Source organism: Saccopteryx leptura, chromosome 2 (assembly GCF_036850995.1).
Source record: "Saccopteryx leptura isolate mSacLep1 chromosome 2, mSacLep1_pri_phased_curated, whole genome shotgun sequence".
Lineage (NCBI taxonomy): Eukaryota > Metazoa > Chordata > Mammalia > Chiroptera > Emballonuridae > Saccopteryx > Saccopteryx leptura.
The window spans coordinates 126884385-126900534 of record NC_089504.1 but is presented as its reverse complement, the minus strand read 5'-3'; positions in this window follow the sequence as shown (position 1 = coordinate 126900534).

Genomic DNA, 16150 nt, shown 5'->3' with positions numbered 1-16150 from the left:
CGATGCTCTGCCCCTCCGGGGCATCGCTCTGCCGGGACCAGAGCCACTCTAGCGCCTGGGGCAGAGGCCAAGGAGCCATCCCCAGCGCCCGGGCCATCCTTGCCCCAATGGAGCCCTGGCTGCGGGAGGGGAAGAGAGAGACAGAGAGGAAGGAGGGGGGGGGAGGAGCAAATGGGCGCCTCTCCCATGTGCCCTGGCCGGGAATCGAACCCGGGTGCCCCGCACGCCAGGCCGACGCTCTACCGCTGAGCCAACCGGCCAGGGCCAGAAAACATCTTTATTTTCAAAGATTCATCTGTATTATGGCCCATTTCTACAGAATCGTAGGGTACCCTAGGGATCTTCAGAGCTCATTTTTTTTGTCTCTGTAGGATTAAATATCTAAACCATTTCAGATAGTTAATCCTTTATAATATGTTAAAACATCTACTGCCTCTACCAACAATTTATATTTACATCTTATAAATACTTCTTATTGTAACCTCAATTCTTATTCTGAAGGTATAAAAACACCTAGCTTCTTTCTCTGTAGTAAATCTTCATAGCATTGAAACTTATGATCACATAAACCTGCAGCTTTTTAACTTAAAAAATATGCTATAGAGTCATTTTAGGGTTTATAAATAGCCTTGACATGTTTTGTGAAGTGGAAATAATCATATCTCTGTTTTTTTGAAGCATAAAAATTGATCAGTAGAGGCCAGATTGTTTTCTCCTTTGGAGTTATATACAGTGGGAAAATTGATTTGGAGAAATAAGGATGATTTAAGTTCCTACAGAACCAAACTCTATACAGAAGATAATAAAACTTCATGCAGCAAGAGTTGAAAGATTTAGGCTCTTTTATGGAATATTTTATTATCTTCTTTTAGTAATCTTAGGCGAAAGATTACTAAACTTTGACTAGATAAATGAAAAAAATATATAAGGCTTCAGAAAATGTAGTATTTATTGAAAGATGGCTCCATTGTGGTGCAAAAGTGATGTTCAATTTTGTTTTTTGACAAATAACCTTTAAAACCTCCACAGGTGAGCTTCCTCTGTGACCAATGTAGCAAGGACTGGCTGATTTGGAAGTTTCTTCTGCTTTCTTTGTGATCCTGAGAGGAACTCACTGCTTCCTGGGTCCCTTGGTGAATCAGGTCCATAAAGGTTGCACCATGGTAGGAAAGAATCGAAGGGGAAAGAGGAGTGGAGTGCTGCATTATTAGTGGAGAGGCAGAATTATTCTATTCAGACTGTGTTGTGCTGCCATCAGGTCAGGGAACCTGGTACCATTTAACTCTGGATTCCATAGGTTTAGAAGAGCAATTTTCAACCTCTGTGCCGTGGCACAGTGAGGTGCTGCAAGAATTATTAAAACATGCAATACCTGACTAGTTAGGGGCACTGACCTCTTTTTCATTAGAGTGTAAAAAAAAAAAAAAAAAAAAAAAGACAATAGCCAATACAACAGCAGCCATCTGATGTGAATGAATAAAAATTATGCCATTTTTTTTGTCAATGGCCAAAAACATAATTTTTGGTATGCTGCAGAATTGTAGTAATTAGTTTACCTGTGCCATTGGATGGAAAACGTTAAAATAGCTGGTCTAGTCTAACCAGGCAGTGGCACAGTGGATAGAGCATTGGACTGGGATGAAAAGGACTCAGGTTCAAAACCCCGAGGTTGCCAGCATAAGCATGGGCTCACCAACTTGAGCACAGGGTCACTGGCTTGAGTATGGAATCATAGACATGACCCCATGGTTTCTGGCTTAAGCCCAAAGGTCGGTGGCTTGAAACCCAAAAGTTGCTGGCTTGAGCAAGGGGTCACTCACTCTGCTGTAACCACCCGGTCAAGGGACATATGAGAATGTAATCAATGAACAATAAGGAGCTGCAACGAAGAATTGAATTGGTGCTTCTCATCTCTCTCCTTTCCTGTCTGTCTGTCCCTGTCTGTCCTTCTCTCTGACTCTGTCTCTGTCAAAAAAAAAAAAAAGAAAAAGAAAAAAGAAAATAGCTGGTCTAAAATCAAGACCTTAAAGTTTGTCAGATAAAATTGGTAGGCTCCCACATGAAAAGGAGGATGGGATGTTGCTATATTGGTTTCTTTTGCAGAATGAATGATTAGGGAAGCAGACCTAAGGATTATAAACTCAGCCCTAAAGGAGGCATTTGGGAAAGGTATTGGCCTAGAATGGTGGGTAGATATCAAGTGATTTGTTTTGCTCTTCTCCTGCTCTTCTTCTACTTTTGTACTATTAGGAATAGAATTGGATTCAAATGATGCTCTATTAAGATTTGTATATCACTGATTTTAAGCCAATTAAAATAAGCTTAGTGTTTAGGTTTACTCTATGCAGTAAAAATTGTCTTGAAAAACCTAATATGTGTCTATTCCATCCCTAGATTTGAAACTGAAATTTTATGAAATTGCTTTCATATTTATATTTTTATTTATTTATTTATTTTGTATTTTCCCAAAGTTAGAAGCGGGGAGGCAGACGCCTGCATGCGCTGGACTGGGATCCACCAGGCAAGCCCACCAGGGGGCAATGTTCTGCCCATCTGAGGTGCTGATCCTTTGCGGCCAGAGCCATTCTAGCACCTGAGGCAGAGGCCATGGAGCCGTCCTCAGTGCCTGGGCCAACTTTGCTCCAATGGAGCCTTGTCTTTGGGAGGGGAAGAAAGAGAGATGGAGAGGAAGGAGAGGGGAAGGGTAGAGAAACAGATGGGTGCTTCTCCTGTGTGCCCTGGCTGGGAATCGAACCCGGGACTTCCATACACCAGGCCAATGTTCTACTGCTGAGCCAGGGCCTGAAATTGCTTTCTTTTTGTCATAACATGGCATCTGAAATTCATATAATAATGTTAGAGAAACACCTATCTTTGAATAAGGTTTATATAACAGTGTTCAATTTTTTTCTATAAAATTTATACTTATTTTAAAGGAATATATTTAATGTAATGCAATCATTTAATCTCATTAGATATGGATTTTATTTCATTTAGAATTTTTTAACAATTTAATACTATAATACTTGATAAAATATTTTTATAAATTATCAAGGCAGATTGCTCTAAGACCTAAATCAAAATATCCTCTGATTAAAAAAAAAATTTAGTTCCTAAGATTAAATTTATTTTAGTTAAACTATTACCTACAACCATACTTTATGTTTTTCTAGCTTTCTGATATTCATTATTCAACCTTAGAATATGTTAGAAGATAATGAATATTCTGTAGTTAAAAAAATGTTTGTACTTGCTATTTGCCTTGATTCCTTTTAGCTTTGATTCCTTTTAATTATATCAGTGCTTATTTTCACTAATATATCAAATAAGAAAATTCTCTCCTTGAGTTTTCCTTTATACTTACAAAAAAACTTAATAGGTTTTCATGTTTCTACATGTTCACTTTGGTAGTGAAGACATGTGGAGCAGATCAATCCTACTTTCTTTATCTTAAATATAAGACTATTGATCAATTCATAAAAATTAAATGATTGTTTAAGATCACACAGCTACAGATGGGATGTGAACCTTCATCTTTGGATCCTGAAATCTTTTGTCCTTTGATTACATGGCCTGTCCTATGTTTGTTTCAAGGATGTACTAGCTAGGTTTTCTAGAAGGTTGAGACTTAAGCAATAGAATATAAAGTTTAAAAATCCTAGAATATGTTCTGTAAAGTTCACCTTTTATTAAAAATGTGTTGTGTGTGCCCTGGCTGGGTGCTCAGTAGATAGAGTATCACTTCAGCATGCCAACGTCATGGGTTAAATCCCCAGTCAAGACACATATGATAAGCAACCAATGAGTACACCACTAAATGGAACAACTAAGTGGAACAATGAGTTGATGCTTCTTTGTCTCTCTCTTCCTTCCTTCTTTAAACTCTTCTCCTTCCTCTCTATCTTTCAAATCAATGGGAAAAGAATGTGTTGTGTATACTCATTCAGCTAGCTTTTTCAGTCACACAGCTTCAAGAAATGATTTCATTCATATGAATATAAATTATAAAAAGATAGCTACCATTTCCTGAGTATGTGCCAGAGATGGAGTTAAGCAATAATCTTGCATTATTCAATACACTACTTCAAAAAAATCTTAATGGAGAGGGCCTATTATTAACCCGATTTTACTGGTAATAAAAAGTCAAAGAGATAGTAAAATGAGTGAGCAGCAGAGTTAGGATGAAAACCCAAGTATGTTGACCTTCAGAGCCTTCAGCTTTCAATTAATTTCCTGATCTTCTGACTTTTAAAATTAAAAACTTTGTTGATAAATTGATATATAACATGGGCACTTATCCAGAAAATTTAATGGAAAATATTGCATATGTTAGGACATACTTAATTCATACCTGTAATGCTGGTGGCCAAGGACAGGCAGGTTCCACATTGGATTCGGGCAGATGGTAGAAGAACTGTGGATCCAGAAAGTATTGGGCCATTCCATTTAATAGTCTTGCAAGGGTGGATGACCAAACAGTCAGAGGAAAACCTCTTCTCATCGCAGCAGGCAAATGAACAGCAAAAAACAGCCCCTCACAGAGGTGAGCAGGTGATCTGCAATCCGCCATTCACCCTGAGTGCAAGCACCCATAGCCTTATATAGACTATACACACATGGTGCTGCCATGTGCTTACACACTAATCAGGCAAAGTACAAGCGAGCAAGCCTAACACAGCTGTTTTCCCAACAATATCCTATCTTTTTCCAACATAGCTAGGTTTAAGAAATTTGGCAGCTTTGGATTCTCATTTATGTGGGTTCTAAAACGAGCTCTGTCTCTTTCTATTGTGTAAGTGGCCCTGGGACTCAATTTCTGCATTTGTAAATCAAGATCCTATGTTTACCTTTAAGATTGTTGCAAAATTTGAGTGAGAAGTTTTGTATGGTGCCACTATTCATGACTGTATAAAGCAGCCCCATTTCCCTCCTCCCTTCAGAACACTAACAAATGAACTTTATTGTCCATGAGTCTATAGGAGGGCAGAGATGGCTCCATCCTTTGGGTGAAAAGACTAATATTCTCGACTTGGTGGTGGTGAAATATGGCTTTTGATTTCTCCAAATGGTCTTTTTTTTCAGTGTGCCATCATTCTAAGCACTTCAACTGGGTCACTGCAGCTATGACCTTGAGCAATGCCATTAGCAGCCTCCACATGAGGACTCCAGTCACTCACTCCTCACTCGAAACACTGAGTCAGTGATCAAGAAGCTAATAATCCAGAGCTCTGTGTTCTGACCTTTTCTCTATCATGAGCTTGCAGAGGCCTCTGGATGAGATCACTTATGCATAAAGGACCTCACTCTTCTCCTCTATAAAGTGGAGGTAGCTAAGGATCCCAGTGACTATCAGAAACGAAATGGAGAATTTTATTCTGATACTAAAACTGAGCTGAAAAATGAGTAGCTCTTATTTTAATTCATAAAATGTGTTTATGGGACATGAATACATGTTCTTTGGGGAGTTCTGAAAGACACAGGACCCAGCTCTCCAGGCACAGCTGCAGAATATCTGAGTCACGTGCTGAATATTAACCAAACTAGTACAACACTCTGATTTCAATTGCTAATCAAAATCACAATTAAACAAAGAAGAGTGATTATGGTTCTATGACAAAGACAATTCACTTCCTCAGGGACCTTTCCTCACTTTCCCTTCCCGCCCCCTCCATATGTTTTCCAGGCACATATGGCAACTTTTACTTTCTACTTAGATGCATGATTACCTGCTTAGTGTTCGCTCCTTCCTGAAGGCTGGGATCATGTCCATTTTTTACTGCCATGTCGTTAGCATAGTAGGCCCTGTGCTCAGCAGCTAACCGCAGAATGAAAAAGACTTGTTAGCAAATTGTCCTAAAGCAGCTGATTTGGTAGAGAGAGTGCTTGGCTTCTCTGTGACCCTAAAAAGGGAAAACTTTGGAAACAAAGCAGGTGTAATGACTAGGAGATTTACTGAAATCAGATATGTATTTAAGAGTCAAATGGTCAAGTCCATAATACTAGTCATAGAAGTCTTTAGGTTTAGGAATGAGGGGTGAGGTGAATTAAGAACTGGAAACATTATAAGGGCTAGGAATGGAGAAATAGATGTCAAGGCCAGTCTTAGCACTGTGGGTCACATGGCTCAGAGAGAGGTGTACACAGGGGACTGGAGTAGATAGAAGGCAGACACTGTCCAGGGAAGGTGGTAACATACAGCATCACCTACTGTATAGAGCAAGTCTTTTGTGGATTTATACTCAGAGCTAGTGTTTAAGGGGAAAATGTTGCAAGGATTAAAAGTAACTGAGTTCTGTCCAGGTACCTCATTTGGTTAGGGCATCTTCCCAGTACACCAAGGTTGCCGGTTTGGTCAGGGCATAGACAGAAATCAACCAGTGAATGTATGGATAAGTGGAACAACAAATGATGTTTCTTCTCTTCTCTCTCTCACTCTTTCCATTTCTTTCTCTCTAAAATCAATTAAAAAAATAAGTGGAAAGTTATGTGCTGCTAAAAAACGAGAGCATAATCTTAAATCGTTCTGAAGATACATGGAGCCCCTCTCAAGTAATTCCCACATCTTCTAAAGATGCACTTTCTGAGGACCAGAAGTTGCCTCTCCTGGCAAGATAATTAATAGCCATGTGCTCAGGATTGTTTTGTAAGAGGTTCTCCTCGTTAGAGTCTTTCATCAAATGTAGAACTTCTGTGTCAGGGTCAGGGCATTTGTTTGACGGCTTTGGCCTCATTTCTGGCCTCAGTCCATGCAGCTTCAGAAGCCTTTCCCAAGGATTTAGGAGACAGCATATAGTAGATTAGTTCCAGTTGTGAAAAGAACTGGCTAGGCTCAAGGAATGGCATTGTACAGAAGCACTGTTACATGCAACCCCAGCTGTGCATCTTGCTTGATTTAGAATATGAGGTCGAAGGAGGCCAGCAGGGAGAATTTGCAGCTCCTGGTGCAAAGCCAGGGCGGAATGCTGTGTCTGCCAAGCCTCATCGCCAGGCTGCCCAGAAACCTGTGGCCTGTGCTCCAACATAAATCAATCCTAGACATCAACGAGTTCCTGCTGCCAAATAGTGAAATCTCTGCAGCTACTAAAATGATAGTGTATTTGGAATTAATAGGAAGTGAGATGCCCTAAACACCCCTTAAATACAGATGACTAGAATTATTAAACTGAAGCTTACAAAAGACTTCACTTTCTGTTTTATTTATTCTGTATTTGTTACATTTACATCCCCAGCCGCCTTCTATTAACTATAAGTGAGGTGTAGAGCGTGGGCTGGAAATTGTTTCTGAAAGCTTCATGCAGAGTATAATAACTGTATGAATCATCATATCCTCGACTTGGTTTTACAGTTGTGTCCTGAAGACAACTAGGGTTTATTCTTTATTTAGTTGCAAGGATCATCTATTTTTTTTTTTTTTTTTGTATTTTTTTGAAGTTGGAAACGGGGAGGCAGTCAGACAGACTCCCGCATGCACCCGACCGGGATCCACCTGGCACGCCCACCAGGGGGCAATGCTCTGCCCATCCGGGGCGTCGCTCTATCTCCACCAGAGCCACTCTAGCGCCTGGGGCAGAGGCCAAGGAGCCATCCCCAGCACCCCGGCCATCTTTGCTCCAATGGAGCCTCGGCTGCGGGAGGGGAAGAGAGAGACAGAGAGGAAGGAGAGGCGGAGGGGTGGAGAAGCAGATGGGCGCCTCTCCTGTGTGCCCTGGCCGGGAATCGAACCTGGGACTTCTGCACGCCAGGACGACGCTCTACCACTGAGCCAACCGGCCAGGGCTGGATCATCTATTTTTTAAACTATCACTTATTGAACTATTGGTGTTGCTTAAGACATTGTGCTGAACCCTTTCTATACATTGTTTTAATCCTTAGTAAAAAAAAAAATGTTTGCGGTGGTGTTTGTTGTCCCCATTTTACATGTAAGGAAACTGAAAATGCTGGGGCCCAGAGAGCTTGCTAATGAGAAAGCAGAGGGGCATGCAGATCAGTGGAGCTATATGGGACTGGACCTTTCCGGGAGCTGGAGACCTTCACTCACTGCAACAGTGGAGAGTGATGGAACGAACTAGCATGACTCTGAACTGGTTTCAAGTTCAGGCCTAGTTGGCCAGTTACTGGCTGAGTTTTCTTGGTTAAGTCATTAACTTCCCTGAATGTGTTTATTTATCTTTATATTGAATATAATAATAATTTTTCTTATTATCCTACATCACAGCGTTAGTTTAAAGATCTTATGAGGCGTTGTATGGGAAAGTGCTTTATAAATACTAAAGTGGTGTATAATCTTAGTTACTTTTGACCAAATCCTCTCCACCGTCTCCATGAGTGCCAGAGAGTATCTGTCTTCCCAGCTGTGATGAGGTTTGGTCAAAGCTGCTTTTCAAAGAACATCTAAATTTTGAAGTTATGGGTAGAATGGCTTGTCTGGCAGTCTCTCCGTGAGTTTTGGTTGTATTCCTAAAAACAGCAGTGAGCAGCTTCAGATTCCGGTTTTGCAGTTGCCAAGTTGTGCATTTAATATTAATCTATTTAACTGGGCCATTGAGTAAAAAGGAAATGCCTGAAAGAAGAAGATAAAATAGGCAAGGATCTCGAGCAAGTACATTCCACGTAACCTTTCCTTGTAATTGGTACATTGTTTTGTTCTTTGTATTTTCCTCATTTTGCTATGTTTTAAATGGGCTATCATCAGGTCTGGTAACTGACAGTGAAGTTGATCAAAATTAAGGTGCAGGTATCATGTTTGTCTTGTAAGTGAATTCCCTTTTCCTGTGACTGTAAGTCATAAAAACATAAAATTCAGGATATCATAGTCAATTAGTATAATATTCTCTTCAGTTAGGTGTTTTTTCTCTGGCAGTGGTAGAAAAGAATGTAATGCCAACAATAATCTCTTTCCTGGATTACTGCCTTGGACTCTGAACTACCTTTCTGCTCTTTTCTCCCCTTATTTCCAGCATGTTAACTGAAGTAAATTTTGTAAAGCTTATATGAGATCATACTACTTTCCTACTCAAAGACATCCAGTGCATTTCCTGTATAACCGGAATAAAATCTTCTTGACCATGACTTGTAATGCCTAGCCTTTCCTTCTGACTTCTTCCAAAATCTCCTGTTTCCTTCCAGCATTACAGCCACTCTGGGCTTCCTTCTCTCTTTGTCAGCTTGTTTCAGGTCTTTTTCTTTGATGTCCTTCTTCCAGGGGTGCTCCATCTCCTGAGTCTGACGTGGCTGTCTTTCTCAGCATTGATGTTGAAACTCAAAGGTCACTGATTGTCCCTGGCCAGTTGGCTCAGTGGTAGAGCGTCGGCCTGGCGTGCAGAGGTCCTGGGTTCGATTTCCGGCCAGGGCACACAGGGGAAGCGCCCATCTGCTTCTCCACTCCTCCCCCTCTCCTTCCTCTCTGTCTCTCTCTTCCCCTCCCGCAGCCAAGGCTCAATTGGAGCAAAGATGGCCGGGGCGCTGGGGATGGCTCCTTGGCCTCTGCCCCAGGCGCTAGAGTGGCTCTGGTGGTGACAGAGCGACACCCCGGATGGGCGGAGCATCGCCCCCTGGTGGGCAAAGCGTCGCCCCCTGGTGGGCGTGCCGGGTGGATCCCGGTCGGGCGCATGCGGGAGTCTGTCTAACTGTCTCTCCCCGTTTCTAGCTTCAGAAAAATACAAAAAAAAAAAAAAAAAAAAAAGGTCACTGTTTGAAGAAGCCTTCCCCAAGCGTATTATATACACCAGTCACCCAAGCCACTCTAGAGCCTAACACTCAACCTTATTGTTTTCCTTTTGCTCACCAGTAATATCTGAAGTTATTTTATTTGCTTACATTCTATCACCTATTTCTCCCCATTTGAAAGTTGGCTGTCCCCAGTAATAATTATGCATTATCTTTGTCTATTCCCTGGAGTCTGTCATATCACAGGCATTCAAAAATGGGGCTCAGAGAATGACCAGTAAGCCTGACCAGGCAGTGACGCAGCGGATAGAGTGTTGGACTGGGATGCGGAGGATCCAGGTCACTAGCGAGCCTGGGGCCGCTGGTTTGAGTATGGGATCATAGACATGACCCCATGGTCATTGGCTTGAGCCCAAAGGTCACAGGCTTGAAGCCCAAGGTCGCTAGCTTGAGCAAGGGGTCACTTGCTCTACTCTAGCCCCCCGGTCAAGGCACATATGAGTAAGTAGTCAATGAACAACTAAGGTGCAGCAACAAAAAGTTGATGCTTCTCATCTCTCTCCCCTGCTGTCTGTCTGTCCCTGTCTGTCCCTTTCTCTGTCTTTGTCTCTGTCACATACACAAAAAATAGGACTAATGACCATTTAACTGAAAGTTCTTGATTATGTCATTTACTCTCTGTGATTTGGTTTCTTTATTTGTCTGAAGGAAATAATAAAATTTGCTTTTCTTAATTTCTAGGAATTTTGTGCAATTCTTCAAAATAGTTTGTATTTACCTTTTAAGGCCTTAAAAGTTAAAACTGAGGTATAAAGATGAAAGATAGGTCTTGTTGTCAGGAGAGCACAGTGCAGTGATGTAAGCAAGTGATATAGACAAATAACTTTGACACGTGTTAATTATGACGCAAAATCACAGAGTTGAGCAGCTCTGGAGTGCCATTGAACTTGTGGTATGTAGTGCCCCGCTTTATCGCCCTAGAATATTTTTTGGATTGGTTTAAACACTTTTTAAAGTATTAACTCAAGCAGATATTTAAGAAGCTGATGAGAAGGTTACTTTAATTTTCATAGTTACAGTTCATTATAATGTGAACGAGTGTATATATGCTGTTATTAGTTATATATTGCATGAATTTAAACTTTAATTATTGCCTTCTCTGCTGTATGTTTTTAAAACTAGAAGCTCTAATTTTTTTTTAATAATTTTATTTTTTTAATGGGGTGACATCAATAAATCAGGATACATATATTCAAAGATAACAAGTCCAGGTTATCTTGTCGTTCAATTATGTTGCATACCCACCACCCAAAGTCAGATTGTCCTCTGTCACCTTCTATCTTGTTTTCTTTGTGCCCCTCCCCACCCCCTTTCCCTCTCCCATTCCCCCCCCCCCCCCCCCCCCCCGTAACCACCACACTCTTATCAATGTCTCTTAGTTTCACTATTATGTCCTACCTACGTATGGAATAATACAGTTCCTGGTTTTTTCTGATTTACTTATTTCGAGAAGCTCTAATTTTTATTCTGTTCCCAAATATTTCTGATTTCTTTCCTTTTTTGTTTTTTAAAGTGAGAGGAGGGGAGATATTGAGACAGACTCCTGTATACACCCCGATCAGGATCTACCTGGCAGCCCCCATCTAGGTCGATGCTCATCCAACCGAGCTCTTTTTAGCACCTGAGGCTGATGCTTGGACCAGCTGAGCTATCCTTAGTTCCTAGGGCCATGGCTGGAACCAACTGAGCCACTGGCTGTGGGAGGGGAAGAGGGAGATAAGGGGAAGGAGGAGGGGGAGAGAAACATATGGTCGCTTTCCACGTGTGCCCTGACCAGGGATTCAACTCAAGATGTCCATATGCTGGGCCAATTATCTATATCCATTGAGCAAACCAGCCAGGGCCCTTTCCTTTATTTAAAAAAAATTTTTTTTCCTGAATAATCCTTAGCATTATCTTTGTTAAAAATCTATAATGAAAACTATAAAGAAGTGCTTAGAGATATAGAAAAAAGGCATTTGATTGTAAAAGCCACTTGGACATTTCAAGATTACTCATGGTCCTAACAACTGTCACAAAAGAAAATCAGCATAATAGTCTTTTTTGGGGACAGCTGTTTTGGGTAATTTTTGTAAATTGTCTGCTGTCCTATTGGCTCTAGTCAAAGCAATGCAGGGCAGCCTGCTGGCAGTGCAGCTTGTATCTACCCCAGATTTCCTTCTTTGTATATTTTGAAAGGAGAAGGCAAAATTAATTTAAAAGAAAACCTTTTCAGAGCATCGGAAAGCACATTAAGCCTTTAAACGCAGAAATTTTTCAATGTATGTAGACAAATGTGTAATTAAATCTGGAAGTTCTTTCTTTCTTTTTGTCTTCTCTTTCTTCTTTTTGTTTTGGAACTGCAATGCAAAAAACCCCAATTACCAGTTTTAATGAGAGTCAAGGAGTAAACGGAGCCCAAAACAGAGAAAACAATGTGTTGCTATATGAATGGAATCTTAGAACAATTGTAAAGGGAAGCTATCTTGTGCAAGGCTGGAAATTGCAGCTGGAGCAAGTGAGATGCCACCCTTTAAAGTTAGATGATTAAAGCAAGACTGCTTTCTTTGGAGGTGGCGGGCAGCAGCGATGTGTTGTGTCAACCAACCATTGGAGATGAGTGAGCGAGGCGTCTACTGAGGAGGTTGGGTCCAAGATTTGGGCTGAGATTGCCAGGGCAGAGAATGTCAGAAATGGGGCCATCCTGCAGCCCAATCTTTTCCACACTACTGCTTCGTTCCACTTCTAAATGTCTTTTTTTGTTACTTAGTGATCAAAATTTCAGGGTAAAATATTGTGTTTTGTCTTGTATTTCTACGGCTCCTATTTGGTTATTTTTGAATGTAGTTTTGCTTTCACAGTATTTTTCTCTCTTGAAATAATCACATGCTTGTTCCAGTTCCCTCGGAATGTTCATTTTATTTGAATCTGAATAAGAAAATGATATTATGGAAGAATTGGAAGAGTTCATAACAGTGATTTTTTTAGTAGCTGCTTTTATAGTCTGTTTTTCAAAATTCAGTAATTCCTTTTACATTATTATTATTATTATTATTATTATTATTATTAGCAATCCCAACAATATCACTAGGAGAAAATAGTCTTCTGATTTGCTTTTGAGGGGAAATATGCGGTCCCAGCTGAGCCCAGCTGTCCCTAACGCTGCCTTCAGACCCTCACATAAACCCAGATTCTAGAGCGAGCTTCAAAATTCACAGCTCAGACCTCGAAACAGTGTGATCGAACAATATTGTGCTCCCTTTTAAAAGTTATAATCCCCTGACTCTCAGGGTCTGCAAAATGGGTCCAACATTTGTTTTTTAATTTAGCAAACTGGAATTAGATGAGTTTATGCTGAAAACCTATCGCTTTGCATCATCTAAAGCAGTGATCCCCAACTCCTGGGCCGCGGACCGATACCGGTCCGTGGGCCATTTGGTACCGGTCCGCAGAGAAAGAATAAATAACTTACATTATTTCTATTTTACTTATATTTAAGTCTGAATGATGTTTTATTTTTAAAGAATGACCAGATTCCCTCTGTTACATCCGTCTAAGACTCACTCTTGACACTTGTCTCGGTCACGTGATTTATTTATCCATCCCACCCTAAAGGCTAGTCCGTGAAAATATTTTCTGACATTAAACCAGTCCATGGCCCAAAAAAGGTTGGGGACCACTAATCTAAAGCACCGGCTTTGTTGACAAACTAGTCTTTTAGTATAATTATTTGTTCAGCACTAGGCCAGGCCCTGCAGGGGGCTTAAGAGAAAATAAATTATAGTTGTTGTTCTCAATTTTCTTAGGTAGTTTAAATAAATACATTGAAGTAGGGGTTCGGGGATGAGTTTCAAGTATGCACAATATTGTAATTATATTCATTCTTCTGTGGAGGGTATCTGGGGCTCCCATTAGATTCTTAAATAATTTTGTTTAGAAAAAAAACAATTAAGAGAAATAAATGGTACTAATATCTGCAATTCGGATTCCAAAAGAACTAGGAATTTCGAGAAGAGACATCAGCATGGTCTTAACTAATTTGTGAAAACGTAGCATGCAGGGCCTTGAAGAATTTGATATGCAAAGGAGAAGCTGAATAGAATTCCAGGGAAAGGCATGGAAAATCATCTACCTCTTTATCTTGAAACTGAGAGATGGGACAAACTATGTTTTGATATGGAAACATTAATTAATACAATGGAATATATGAAGTTAAATGAAACAGTATAGATTTGGTTTTGCCGTTTACTAGTTGTGTGGTCAGACTGTCTTAACAGGTCAGTGCTCTCATCTATAAAACTGAATAGTTAATATCTGGCAAGGGAGATACCATGATCATGAAGGCAGTTTTTCCAGGCTTCTCCATTGCACTATAAAATTGAACAGTAATACTTATCTCATGAAATTATCAGGAATATTTAAAGAAATAATATGGAAGGGCTACTGGCAGAGATCCTGGTTCACGTGAAAAGTACTTCAAGTATCATTTGTCTTTTAGATTCTAAGTGCAGTGACATTTGTTACAAATAACAAAGTGGTATAATTAGTTATGAGAGAAGTTGAGTGTTGTCTGGACTTTTGGAGACAGAATCATGGAAGCATACAAATAATGGATTGGATTCCAAAAGGCAGCAGAAAAATTGGTGAGCATTTTAGAGACAGAATACAAGGCAAGGTATAGATAAAGGAAATAGTATGATGGTAGTAACTCTAGAAACAGAGAAGACCCCAGGTTCTTTGCACAAGCCTGAAGGAAGGCTCAGTTCCTTACATCCCTTAGGCTTTGATCAAATATAACCATGTTGGAAAATATGTGAAATAGTATCCTCTAATATTTCCTTGTCCTAATTTATTTTTCTTGATAAAACTTATAGCAACAGTACATTATAGCACAGGCTCAAGAGGGCAATAATTAATTAATTTTGCTTAATACTCCATCCTTGTTGGTAGACCATTACCTGGTATTTATTAAATGCTCTCGATATATGCATTGAATAAATTAATAATGCCTGCCTGACCAGGCGGTGGTGCAGTGGATAGAGCGTCGGACTGGGATGCTGAGGACCCAGGTTCGAGACCCCAAGGTCGCCAACTTGAGCGAAGGCTCATCTAGTTTGAGCAAAAGCTCACCAGCTTGGACCCAAGGTCACTGGCTCGAGCAAGGGGTTACTTGGTCTGCTGAAGGCCCGCGGTCAAGGCACATATGAGAAAGCAATCAATGAACAACTAAGGTGTCGCAACAAAAAACTAATGATTGATGCTTCTCATCTCTCTCCATTCCTGTCTGTCTGTCCCTGTCTATCCCTCTCTCTGACTTTCTCTCTGTCTCTATAAAACAAACAAACAAACAAACAAACATTAAAAAACAACTAAAGTGCCAAAACTACGAGTTGATGCTTCTCTCTCTCCCTGTCTCATTCTCTGTCTCTCTCTCTCTCACACACACACAAATAATAATAATAATAATAATAATAATAATAATGCCTCCATGATATTTAGGAGCAAGAACCCACCGTATTTACTGACAGATTGGCTATAGAATACAAAAAGAGGCAAAGGTCAAAGATGGCAATCATACACAATTTTATGTTTTAATTTTAGATTTTTTTGTTTGCTTAAGTAATTTTTTGATTAAAATCTATTTATTTATATTTGGTTTTGAGTCTTTAAGCCAAAATGTCAAAAGAACTTTCATTTTGGTTGGATTTTTTTATACATTATCCCATCAGATTTTGAAAGTCTTTCGTTTTGCTTCAAATTAAAAACTTAGTTGAGTAAAGTTCCAGTGTAAATTATATTAATGACAAGCCATGGCCTGTGGAATTATACTTTCATAAACAATATGTATGTATGTTGGGGACTTACTCTGGAAAAGGAAAAATAGTTAAAAATAAATAAGTCATAATTAAGTTAATATTTTGTTGATTAAAAAATATTTTTCTAGTAGAGATTAAAACACAGGACTCTTATGATACAGGGCAGGAGAATGGACGAATGTCCTGTGTTGGGCATGGATAAGACTAAACTTAAGAACCAAAATACAAGTGGGTCAGAGTTTTTTTTCTTCTTATCTCTCTATTATATTTGAATTACAAAAATCAGTTTCTGAATTTAGCTGACAATTTTTCATAAATGGTGGACAGCCCATGTATTCTTAGACACTCAAAACTCCACTTGAAGAGGGTGATATTACCATTTGGAGCTGGAGGTGTGGAAGTTGAGTTCTGATCTGGGAAAGTTATCAGGCCAGGATTTCTGGCATAGGATGGTGGGATTCCTTAATAAATGTAAACCTTAATTGCAAGAATAGCTGGAAGATTATACTGCACTGAATTCTTTTTCCCTTTGGAAACTTACAGGTGAAATAGTGGTTTTAATGTTCAGTTGATCAGAGGCTGCATATCCAAATGATTAATATATTTGAATTAAGGTTGGGAATTCAGTG